Source organism: Capricornis sumatraensis, chromosome 8 (assembly GCF_032405125.1).
Source record: "Capricornis sumatraensis isolate serow.1 chromosome 8, serow.2, whole genome shotgun sequence".
In the NCBI taxonomy this organism is placed as follows: domain Eukaryota; kingdom Metazoa; phylum Chordata; class Mammalia; order Artiodactyla; family Bovidae; genus Capricornis; species Capricornis sumatraensis.
In genome coordinates, this window is record NC_091076.1 from 17,765,904 (window position 1) to 17,778,637 (window position 12,734).

Consider the following 12,734-nt stretch of genomic DNA (forward strand, 5'->3'; position numbering starts at 1 on the left):
CATGAGTTTGAGCAAACTCCTGGAGATGGTAAAGGACAGGAAAGCCTGGCATGCTGCAGTCCATGGGGCAAGGCCATGACCACGTTCCTCCCCTGGTGGAAGGAGACATGGCATCATGTGGGGTGTGGGGGACTTGGTGTGGCCCTCCCCCTCCAGAATCTGGACGACCTGCTGCTCTTGTTGTTAGAAGGCCTGCACATTCTTCTTTGCCCATTTGAACTTGACAAGGCCGTCTTGTCCCCCATAGCCTCAGCCTCCTGATGCATAGCTGAGTTCACAGAACCATCCAGAAGCCACTGCCTCGGTCCGCACACCGAGAAGAGTCATGACATGGTAGAAAGAAAATAAGCCTGGGGTCAATGTTCCAACTCAATGGTGTCACTGTCGACTGGCCCTGGGCAAGGAACAAAAAGAGCCAAGTGATAAGAGATGTCAGCCTTCCAGCTATACACACCTTTTGGAGGATTTTTTTTTTTTTTCCAATGAGTTGGTTTAATTTCATGTGGTACAGAAATCAGATCAGAACATAGACTTAAGAATACTTTTTGGCATGATTCTGGACTGGGTTTATATGGATCTCCTAGCTAAGGTAGAAATGGCTGAGAAGAAATGAAGACAAATGAGCCAGTGTATGATTTTTGTTTTTTTTTTACAAAAGTTTATTCTTAAATGCACAATAAGTTCCAAGACAACACTTCATCCTAGCTAGAGGGTGCAAAAGCTGTATGGCAAGGAATGCCGATATTTGCACAGGAATGGAACTAAGGGTCATCACTGTCTCAGGTCCACGAAACAGCTTATTTTTTTTGCCAGATTTCTTAATTCCACCTGTGGCCAGGGGCTTTTCCCCCTGGCCTTCACTATTAGCTCCTCAAAGTTCTTCAGCTCGTCCTTCTGTTTCTGCTTGAATGCCTTATCTTCCTCATCCATCTCCTTGCCTTGCTTCTTGGGCTGCTTCAGGGGCTTCTTGCCACCTTCGCAGCCCGACATGGCACCTGCTGCCCCTTCCCCTGGCGATTTTTTTATACACAATTTATATTATTTATTTATTTTTGGCTGTACTGGATCTTCGTTGCTGTATGGCTTTTCTCTGGTGCAGGCTTCTCTCTAGTTCTGGTTTGGTGGCTTCTCTCGTCGTGGAGCACAGGCTCTAGGCATGCAGTCTTCAGTAGGTGCTGCATGTGGCCTTCAGTATTCACAGTACGTGATCTTAGCCGCCCAGGGCATGTGGGATATTCCCAGAACCAGGGGCCGAAATTGTGTCCCCTGCATTGCAACGTGGATTCTTAACCATTGGACCGCCAAGGAAGCCCTCCTGGAGGATTTTAACGAGAGAGATTATAACTTACGCTGTGTAGGTCTATAAGGAAATTGGCCTGGGATGCTAAGCCTCCTGTGTTCTGACAGTTCACAATTCCAGTTCTTTAATAAACTCATGAACTCTGAAACTGGGGTTATAATCGTCTGCAATAAGAAAATCAATTAATTATTGAAAACTTACTATGTATCACTTTGCTCTTTCCCTTGAAAGACTTGAAATACAGATGGGCTGTGTTTCATAAAATCACTAAAATATACGTCCACATGTGCCAAGTGACAAATGACAGCACTGTGCAGGCAGAACGTCTCCTGGGTCCCGAGGAGGGAGCGATTAGCCAGCATACCTTGGTGACACGTCTGCCCAGCCCAGCCCCCACACGACCTTCACCAGTTTCCATCTCAGCCAGGAGAAGGCAAGCAGAATGGATTATTGGGAGGGTGTTTTAAACTCCAGGGTTTTTGTCTCAAGGACACAGCAGGTGGTCCCAGACCCTGCCTTCTGTGACAGCATCTCTCCTGCCAGCTCCGCAGTACTGGAGCGGTGCTAATGGGGATGCACATAATGGCCCCTGGAGAAGGGGCACAACCCAGAGCTGTGTCCATCCTCCTGGGATGGGAGCACCAGCCACCAGGGGAGAGAGCACCCGGCTGGAGCTCAAGTCTTTGCTTGTCCTCTAAAAGGGAAACTATCTTCTCAGAATTTTCCTCCGTGTTTCAGAGGTGAGGAACCCACAGCTCCAAGAATGACATTCACCCAGGTTTCAAATGCATTAGAGCAGCACCCGGCAGGCAGAGCTGCTGGTCGGAGCCATTAACATCCAGTGTCTGGGAGGACTCTGAGACATAGCCCCCCTGCCCAGCCCTGCCGTCACCCCCACCCTCCCCAAGAATGGGCTTGAACCGAGCACAGCAGACACAGTAGGCTGGGGAGGCGGCTCACAGGGGAGGGGCGGGGGAACCTCTCCCTAGGGAGCCAGTTACTCTTGCTGCTCAGTTTATGTTTTTGGAATAAATCACTGGTGTAATAATAGAAGTGAAGGCACTGGAGTGGAACATCGTGACAGAGAAGCTCCCACTAGCATGTCCATCAGATGTAAGTTTCTTGCCCCAACATCCTCCTGCCCATAGGAGGAGGGGGCCTGCCCGACCAAAGGGGTGAGCCCCCTTCTTCCCCTGCAGCCCTATTGCCCCATCCTCACCTGCCTTCCTGGGAGGAGGTCTTAGTGTCGGAGAACCTTATTTGCTCTGTCTGGAGTTTCTAGAGTGGTCTAGGGGGAGAAGGCAGCTCTGGGGCTGGAAGGGACTTGAAAGATCGTCTTATCTAGTCCTCTCATGTTCTGTCAGTGACTTGCCCTGGTCCACACCTGTGTCTGACTTTCTTGCCAGGGGAGCCCTTCCCACCATGACAGCCTGCTCCCGGTGAGGAGTGGAGAGATTTCCAGTGGATTGCAGCAGCTGGACACCTGCCTGGTATATGTCCCGTTTGCGTTTTCCCTTCCTGAATGCCCTTCCCCTGGTTGACCCCCCAGGCATCCTCTGGGGATCCAGCCAAGCCCCACCCTCTCTGGGCACCTCCTGCTTCCCAGGTTGATGTAACCATCCCTCTGTTTTGTTTTTAAAGTCCTTTGGCCTGGGCCTGTCATGGCCACATCATGCTGCCGCAAAGCCACCGATTGACTAGGCAGCTTCCTCACTCACCTGACCACTGCTTGGGGGCAGAGTGGCGGTGTGAGGTGCACCCCGCCATCCAGCACGTGGCAACTGTGCAAGAGATAATGTCGAGTGTCTGTGGTCGTGTGTGCAGCAGTACTCACGTCACCAGCAGGAGCCTGGTCTGCAGATCTGGGTGTTCCTCCCCAGGCAGGAATAGCTGTTCACAGAGCAGCACATGGAGAGAAGTAGGAGGAGGGCGCACACAGGGTCAGCTGCGGGAGTGGTGACAACCACGAATCCCAGTGTCACTAGGAAAGCCACGAGCCCCCTGGAAGCAGGAGGCAGGGGAGGCACGGAGGCTGCAGCAAACACTGCAGGACTCCACTCAGAGCTTTGATTCCCGCAGGGTTTGGAGGTTTATGTAGGCATAACACCTCTAAAAGGTCAATCCTTCCATGTGTTCCCCCAGGTGACCTCAGGACGCATATAACCCTTGGTGCAAGGCAGGGACATCTGGAAGGGGTCGAGGTTACACAGGGGTGCCCTTCTGCTCCCGGAGCTGTGCCACCAGTTATCACCTGAGCTGTCATCACCTGCTGGTTGGGATAGGCCCCATGCAGGAAGGCTCCGGTGTCCAACGACCTGAGTGTAGTCTTGCTCTCCTATCAATGAGCACAAGCTCTCGGTAAACAAACCGTTTCATCTCATGAGGCATCAGCTCCCTCGTCTGGACTCCCAGGTGTGTAATCTGAGTCTACCTGCCCCTCCAGCTCCCCACCAAGCGTCATCCTGGGCTCGCATCCCGCCCTGCCGCCTGCCCCCCTCCACCAGGGTAGGGGAAATTGACATTGCCTCTTAAATGCCTTGTGGTCACAGACTCAGCAAAGGTCTGCCTGTGGCCAAGATTCAAAGGAGAATCAAGACCCAGTATGGAAAGTAGAGACTGGACAGGGAAATCCTTCAGCAAGCAGGACGTGTCTGGGGTGATGGCCCGGGACTGACGGTGGCGGTGCAGAGACACACCAGCCCTGCTTCCTGCCCCTTCCTCTGCCGGCATTGTGATGACCCCCTTATTCAGACTCTCCCCTTTTCCTTGGCACGGTGGCAGAAGCAGCTGGTTGACTCCTCATCTCAGAAACCACCTTCCCCCAGAAAAGCCCAACTCAGCTCTGTAAGCCCCCTCCCTTTTCAGCCTGTTCTTCCTGTGTTAACAGCTTAATCTATATGCTGATGGTTGTGGTCCATGCCTTCAATGGCAAGAGGCTGCCGCCCATGCATGGCAAGTGGGGAGGGAACTTCCTAGGAGAGTTGTCTGTGTGGCTGGTGAAGGCCAGGCATGTACAAGAAGCGGGGCTTTGGGAGCAGAAAAGGACGCTTCATGGGTTGTCAGGCCCCTCCCACCAGGGGGTGCAGGAACCAACCGAGATCTTGGTTACCTGGCTCCCAATGTGATGATTAAATGACCCTGATTGTGGAGCTCTTGTGGCTGTGGGAACATTCTAGATGTGTCTGTGGCCAGAATTCAGACAAGCCCAAAGCCCATTCCTGCCAAGGAGAAAATGGCTTTGACTCTTCCCAAGGTCATGATAAACCCTGGGAAACAGCAGGAAATCTATGTGTGAGCAGCTCACACTGGCTGAACAGGTGGCTCTTGGCAGAGCCCAGAACGGTCAGGTGGTGGGAGTGGTATCAGGCAGGAGGGAGCCCGTGGACAGCAGGATGGAGGGAGTATCTCTGGATGAGCCCCAGCCAAGCCCTGGGCCCTTGGGTGCGTGTCATCAGCTGCCAGGCTCACTGGGGCTCTGGGCATGGGTCCCCTGCACAGCTGGAATCACCCAATGGGCTCTGGCCAATGCATCCTGGAGGTCAACCAAGTGACCTCCCTGACTTGCTTGTTTGCACCTCTTGTCAGCCATCCTGTCTTTGCAAGCTGGCTGCTCTTGCTGGTCAGATTCTTCCTTCTCCTTTGGGATAAAGAAAAATTGGAAGAGAATTAGACTCACCTTAAGGCCCATGTTTGGTGTCACCCAGCCCGACATGGGGCATTTGACGAACCCTCCAAGGTCTAGGGTCTTGATTATTCATATATTCAGCCCTTCCGAAAGCTTAGTTTTCTGACTTCTGGTCTTTGAGACTCTGAACCCAAAACACAAGGGGCACCATCTCAGTCTCCTCGGATGCCCACCAAACAGATCCGTGCACCTTAAGCACCTTCCCAGAGGGGGCTGCCAACAATAAAACAGCATCTTTCAGTAAATGTTTATTGTGTTTGAGGGTAATTTGCATCACTGAGTTACCCATCTTACTGTTCTGTTGTGACCACAGCATGTGATGTAAATCAGGATGTCTTACTTCTCTTTGGAATAGGAGAGAGAAACTGAAGAGAAGTTACTGCTTTGTCGTTTAGGGCTACGCCGGTGCTGCCCTGCCCCCTCCCCTCCCAGTCTGGTACCCAGGAATTCTAGTCTCTTCTTATGGATGAGCAAACAGACCCGGGGTTGCCGTGGAGTTGAGAGTAGGTTGGTCACTGCCCAGAGCTAGTGAGTCCAAACTGGGCTCACATCCCAGCCCCTTAACTAGCCAGCCTGCAGCCTCTCTCACACACACCCCCACCCAGAGCTGGGGGGCACATGGCTGCTTCCCCTGTCCAGGCCCCCAGCTGTGTCCACCCTGGGCTCTGCCCCTCGTTCTCAGAAAAGACTCCAACCTCCTCACATTGGAAAATTAAAGAAAAAAAAAAAGTCTTTGATTCAGTCTCAGAAGTTCGTCAGCTTAAGAAGCGCTGCTTTTTTAAGTGCCTCTGAATCACTCACCTTCTCAACCAGCCTCCCCGCTCCAGCCTGCGAGTGAACGGGCAGGTGAGGCGAGAACAGAGCAGCAGCCTCATCCCTGAGTCAGCGATGACTCCCCGGCTTTCTCCTCCACAGCTTAATCACCTCCGATTATGGCTCCCAACTGGGTGTGAGGCACTCCCAGCGTCACCTCCTCTGTCTGACCCTCGCCTCCCTGCCATCCAGCCGCCAGTTTGTCCGCGATGATGGAGCGTGCTGTACTTGCCAGCGCCCCCAAAAGGAAGCCCGGCAGACAAGTGACTCAGGAATTGGGACCCACCCTCCTCCCCCTCACCATCTGCTCTCGGCACCACGCCTCTGGGGCAAGAAGAGGGGCCGAGAGATTGCTCCCACAGAAGCCTGCAGATGACGGAGCCCCCAACTCCCACTTGGTACCTTGTGTTTCTGCACAGCAGTGACGAACACAGCCACTGAGTCCCTGTCACCCTCTGCTAGGATGCCAACAGCCCACGTGGTCTGGGGGTGTTCCAAGCCTCTCACCTCCCTCTCGGGCCCCTCGTGAACACCTGCCCGCCCCCCACATGCCAGTGAAGTGTGGGGCAGCCTGTCTTTCCTGCTCCTTCTGTGGAATCTTCAAGCTCCCTCACCTAGACTGCTGACCCAGGCACCTGCTATCCAGAGACCCTGTGCCATCTGCCCACCCAAGGGTACCACCCGGGGTACCCAGGGGTACCTGAGCTGCGGCCATGGACAATTCTCTGTAGCAGAGGTCAGTCTACAAGGATGTCCTGAGGTCACTTCCTTTGATCTGCATGTAGCAAACAGTGGCGATTGCACAGTGTCCCCTGAGAAAATACGGTGCCCCATGACTCCTGCTCCTTGGAAACAGGGAAACCCACTGCATCGACTTGGCAGATGGCTTACTTTATCTGTTGTTTCAAAGTTCTCATCTCTAAATTTCAGTGGTGAGAGAACATCCCCACTGGTCAGTGTGCAGGTTGCTGGGACCCTGTAGAGGGTGTGTAGGACACGGGGCTCAAGGACTGGGCACAGCAAGCACAGATGGTTTGCATGGCTGACTCCGGGGCAGAGCTGCAAGCCGGGGCAGATGAAAAGGATGGAACATCTAAGGTGGTCAGGAGGGAGACCCCAGCCCCTGTTCCCAAAGGACCCTAGGGGGCACCCCTGAGGGGTCCCTGAGTAGCACACCTCCTGCCCGGATCAACCAGTCCCTGAGATGATTCTGACTCTGAAAGCAAAAGCGTCCATGATTGTGGCTGTTAGTCACTGGGGACCTTGGTCTTCTTTGAGAGTTGTATAAAAACTCTAAACTCTTTCTCCAGAAAAACCCACATACACTGAGATACACAAACACATCCTTAGGAGTCTGTCGTCAGGAAGGAGCCTGTGGCCACTGAGGCAAAGTGGCCCAGGTGTTCCCTTCCTACCTCATAAGTACCTCGACTTTGCCAGGCACATACTCCCCGCCTCCCCCCAGAACATCCCTGGACACTGCCCCCTCCCCCACTCCGGCCGCCAGTGCAGAAGCTGCAGCCGTGGTTGCGATGGCAATGGTGACAGCAGTTGCTAAGGAGCCAGGAGGCCGGGTGGGGGTAGGCGAGTGGGCAGCAGCCCAGCAGGGCAGCCCCCCGTGCAGGTCTGAGCGCCTCGGGCCCTGGAAACGGTGTTCCCAGCTGGCTGCCATGGCAACAGCAGGCTCAGGAAACTATTCATCAGGGTCTGGACAGATTTCTCCAGCTCCCCTTGCTCTATCTCCCCCGTAAGTGGCTAATTGAGGTATGGATGGGTCTGCCAGGAGTGGACCAGGGCACTGAGGGTCTAGGGCTAGTCACACGTCCCTCACGGCAGGCTCCTCGGGAGGCTGAGTGGCCAGGGAGGGGCCTGAGCCAGCTCCCAAGTGGAGGCCCAAACCCAGAACCATTCCTCTTCCTGGGGCCCTGGCCCTCCTGCTGGGGAGCGCTGGCTCCTGGCTCAAGGAGTCGTCCTGGGAGGGAGACCTACCTACTGATCCCAGGCGAGCCCGTGTCAGGTGGGATGGGTCACTTCCAGCAGGGCTATTCTGAAGATGTGGGGACCAGGCTGATGGGAGGGGTCAGAGGCCAGGACTTGATGGCACTGGATCTGATTCAAGTGAAGCAAAGAAACAGAAGAGGTTCAGGACAGAACAGAAAGGAGCAGAACAGTGCAGTGTCAGGACCACCGGTCACTGGTCTGAAGCACCGTCCAGTCACCTCCACTGGGCGGTGGTTAAACGGTGTGCCTCTCTCAAGCTGTTCTTCCAGGCAACCTTCCGAATGAACTGGCATCCTCCTTTTCACACAAGGGAGCAGACCTTAGAGAGGTCAAGTCCGTTGTCATGCAGCTGGAAAGCAATACAGCTGAGATTTGAATTGGCATTTGTCTGCCTGCAAATGCATCTCTTACTGATGTGCCTGAAGAATGGCAGAGGATCCGAGGGCTCTCCAGACAAGGGCAACCCCTCCGAGCCGCCTCTGGAGTTCAGAGCCCACGTGGGCAAAGTCCCCCCCTCACTGTGCATTGATGATGTATGGCTTTAGACCAGCAGTTCCATCTCTCTTGAATCCTGGAATCTACTGTGCTGATCTTTTTGTATCTATGTCTAAAGACAGGCATCCGAGAGTCTTTGTCCAGGGCTCTGGAGCCTGGCGGTGCCTGGCAGTGACTCTGGGAAGCTCCGTAGGAAGAAGACCCTGGCCTGGGATCAGTGAACCCTCCGCTGCCAGGACAGCCCAAGCGTCTAGAGGACGTCGCCTTCTCTGCTCTCAGAACCTTGGAGGGCCAAGTGAGGTGGTTGAGCTGGCTAGGTTTGTGGGAGGAAGGGAGCGAGCCATGAGAAGCGCCTGCTATGTTCAAAGATTCTAGCACACGTACTATTGAGTCTTTAGTTGTTGTTGGTATGATTAAGTCTTTACTGGAGACCAGACAGGGCACGCAGGAACCACACAGGGAAGCAGGGCCCCCCCACCGGCCAAGTCAGGTCTTCAGGGCAGAGCTCTCTGGGCCAGGGGTCTGGTGGACTCCTCAGGGCAGAAGCAACCGCGGAAAGGAGGGTCCGTCTGGTTGAGCTTTAGTGCAGGAGGGAAAACATGGGGGCGGGGGAGGAAATTTGTTGAAGAAAAACGGGAACTGAAGCTTTAAAGGAAGGATGGGAAGGGAGTTGGGAACGAGACAAGGGGGCTGTGAAGGCATCTACAGTGGCCAGAAGGAGAAAGGAAAGGACAGGTGGTTTTGGGGGCAGGGAGGTACGGCTGCTCTTGAGGGCACTGGCTCCTCACTCCATCTGGTTAGGAGGTCCCACCTGCTGCCCCACACGGCAGTCTCCAGAAACAGAGGGCCTGGGCAGAAGCAGCTGGGCTTCAGGGGCAGAGATCCTCAGGCCCTCAACGTGGAAAAGGCAATCTTCCATGTTTGGGATTCATCCAGGCACTTGGGCTCAAACATGGCGGTGCCTGTCAAGGATGTCATAATCCAGGGAGTCCACCTAGGTGAGCTTGGTCCCTGCAAGCCAAGGCCTCTTCCCCAGAAAGTCTGAGAAGAACCTCACCTTCTCAGAGATCTCTTCAAGTAACCGGGCTCCAGTTTCTCAAAGTCAGATCTGTAGCAGATCCTCCATGCAGACATCCATAACCTGGTTCTCCAACACATGCACGGTATCTTCTCCCCCTCTGTCTCCCTCATGTTGTCCCTGTGAAGGATGACGTTGTTCTGGCCAAACTTGTGAACCCATCGATTAAGTAGGGCGGATTGGGGAAGTCCAGACCCAGTTTGGACTTTGGGCTCAGCCACTGGCTTCTGTCACTGTGGGAGAACCTGCATCCTTTGCTCGTTTTCCTCTTGGTCTGAGTGTGTGAACTCCAGGGGCAGGTGGATGGCAGGAGCCAGCCCGCCGGCACCCCAGGAACCCAGGACCATGGCCATCATGCTGGCTTCTGTGCTAGGAGCTGAGCTGGAGCTTCATTGTTGAATCTTCACTCTAAGTCTTTAAGGTCGGCTGCTGCTGCTGCTGCTGTCGCTTCAGTCGAGTACGACTCTGTGCGACCCCATAGACGGCAGCCCACCAGGGATTCTCCAAGCAAGAATACTGGAGTGGGTTGCCATTTCCCTCTCCAATGCATGAAAGTGAAAAGTGAAAGTGAAGTCACTCAGTCGTGTCCGACTCTTAGCAACCCCATGGACTGCAGCCTACCAGGCTCCTCCATCCATGGGATTTTCCAGACAAGAGTACTGGAGTGGGGTGCCATTGCCTTCTCCGTTTAAGGTCGGCAGGGTTGCCTATATTGTGGAGTGACACTCAGAGCTCATGAAGGTTGGGAATTTGATGCCGAGCAGCAGGTCTTCAGCCCAGATTCAACTGGCTCCAAATCTGTCGGTTTCTGACCTCCCACGGGCACTGGCTGTTCCTCGGGCCTGTGGATGCCAGGGAACCCTAACTGAGCCTCTTAGCCGGAGGCCCACATGGCCTTCTTCCTCCTCAGGCCCCTCCACCACACAGCAGACGGGCATCCTGCATGCTCCAGCTGCTTTTGTTTCTCTTCCTGTTCTTCTTACCCTCCGGCTCCATCCAGGCAGGAGACCAGGAGTCACAGCCAACCAGCAGAAGCCAGAGCGAGGCTCGTTGCCTCTGTCCCCTCCTCCGACCCCAGCAGGGGGGCAGCCTGGGATCCTCACCAGGCCTGAACACAAAGGAGGGTCATCAGGGAAGCCTGGGGACAGGGTGCCCCAAAGCTGCAGCCCATGCCTCCCCAAATTCCCCCCACTTCTCTGCCTCCTGAGGAAGCCCTCATGTCTGCAGGCCATGCCGGGCTCATGGGGTGCCCTCAGCTTCCCCTCTCTCTTTGGTGGACACCCTCCATATGACCAAGCTCAGCCGTCTCTGGCACCCGACTCCTTTTGGAATCATTTTTAGGGGGCAGTTTGCAGTCCTGGGAGACTCAAGATGGGGTTCAGAAGACCTCTGTGCTCTGCCCACTTCTGCCACCAACAGCCTGGGTGATCTTGAGCGTCTGGGCCTGGGCTTCCCTTCCTGTAGCCACTGGACCATCTTGCCTTTCCTAACCCTCTGCACTGTCCTGTGCGCTCTGCAACTCCTCCCCGCGTTCCAACCTGGCGATACCTTCACCTCCAGCAGCCAGGGGTCTCTGTCCTACCCAGACCTGCCAACATACAGAACGTGTGAGGCAGTCATTTTGTTGGTGCTGTGGTTTCTTTGGAGGGGAAGTCGAATTTAAACTGTGCCCCAATCAGCACAAAAGCCAGGAGCCGGGCCCTTCCACACAATGAGTTATTAAAACAGCTTGACTCTCCCCACCTTTATTTCCCTCTCTTTGTTCCTGCTCTTTCCCAATCACCCCATCAAGTGCGTGTATGAGCACTCAGTTGCTTCAATCATGTCTGACTGTTTGTGACCCTATGAACTATAGCCCACTGGGTTCCTCTGTCCATGGGATTCTCTAGGCAAGAATACTGGAGTGGGTTGCTGTGCCCTCCTCCTAGGGGATCTTCCCAACCCAGGGATCAAACCCATATCTCCTGCATTGCAGGCAGATTCTTTACCATCTGAACCACCAGGGAAGACCACCCAGTCAAGTAACCCCTGCTAAGCGGATGTGTCTGCAAGGCTTGGTGAAGCCATGGAACCCAAGACGACGTGCTGTCCTGAGGACTTGCGGTTCCACACGAACACGGCACAGACCTCGGAAGGATCAAGGGTTTCTCGGTGCCTCTGCTGCGTCCCTTACCCACGTTAATTTTATAGCCAGATCATGTTTTCCGTACCTGCCTCCTGCCGTCTCATCAAGGCAGGAAATCAGGCTGCTCTCCTGCCGGGGCCTCACCTCCGAACTTGAGAAGGTTGACCTAGTTCCCACATCTCTGGCGCCGAGGGCAAAGGGTTTGAAGACCATGACATGCTGGCCATGCCTGTCCAGGCAGACAACAGGATGCAGATGGAGGTGGTGGAGGCAGTGAGGTTGCCAGCCTCTCCCGAGGCCCCGGGGCATCCGTGGTCCTCACTGAGCCTCTCTGAGGCCTGGGGCTGCCTGCTGCCGGTCTCCCCAGCAACCCTGACGCCTTGATGCTCCACACCCGCTTCTCTGGAACTCTGTACACGTACCTAGCATTTGCACTCCTGCTTCTGCATTTAATCTTCTCAACAAAGCCATACCTCAGGATTTTACTGCTCCTTCCTCACAGACAAGGACCTGAGCTCAGAGGGGCATATGAGTGCCCCAGACCACTCAACTGGACTCAGCTCTCACGGCACCAGCTGCTGCCTTGGAAACCGCCCTGGGGATTTGGAGGGGCCCCAGCTCATGGTTCTCCTAAAACTGACATCACCTGTAGCCCCAGAACAGGCAGCCCAGAGCCACTGAGCCCCAGCTCTGACTCTACCTCCCAAAGCAGCTGGGGGTCAGCATGGAAGGGGTGCTGATAAAAGGAACCAGGGGTGCAGGTGACCCCCCTACCTGATGGAATCTCTTTGGTGGCATACAGTGTGGGTTTTGAAGGGTTTGTTAGATTTGTTCTTCTTTTCCAGACAGAAATGAAAGAAACTTGAAGGGAAGTGAGGACACTGGCCTAACAGTCACACTGAAAACTGAAGAATCACATGCTCGTGGAGGAAAAGTTACACAAGGAGGCAGAGATATGATTCTGAGGTGTAACCACTGTCTTTGGCTAATTGAGACTGGGAGAGGATCCAGAGGGGGGCAGGTCTCAGGAGCCATACCCAGAGAAGAGGAGTTCTGTCTGCCCAAGGCCCCACCATGGGCCTCGAGGTGAGTCCATGTGGCTGGGTGCATGTCATGTGGGGGTTGGGTGGACAGCCCCCGAGGGTTCAAAAACGAAGGGTACACGGGGCTCGGCCTGGGAGTTTAGACCGGAGTCAGGAACTCTAGGGAAGGGATGTGATCTACCAGCCCTTGGGCT

The 12,734-nt window shown here is 54.6% G+C and overlaps 1 pseudogene; it reads right to left on the minus strand.

Annotated features, from left to right (window-relative positions):
- Positions 1-9,179: 9,179 nt before the first annotated feature.
- On the minus strand, positions 9,180-9,725 carry LOC138083458 (glutathione S-transferase Mu 1 pseudogene; annotated as a pseudogene).
- Between the last annotated feature and the right edge of the window lie 3,009 nt (positions 9,726-12,734).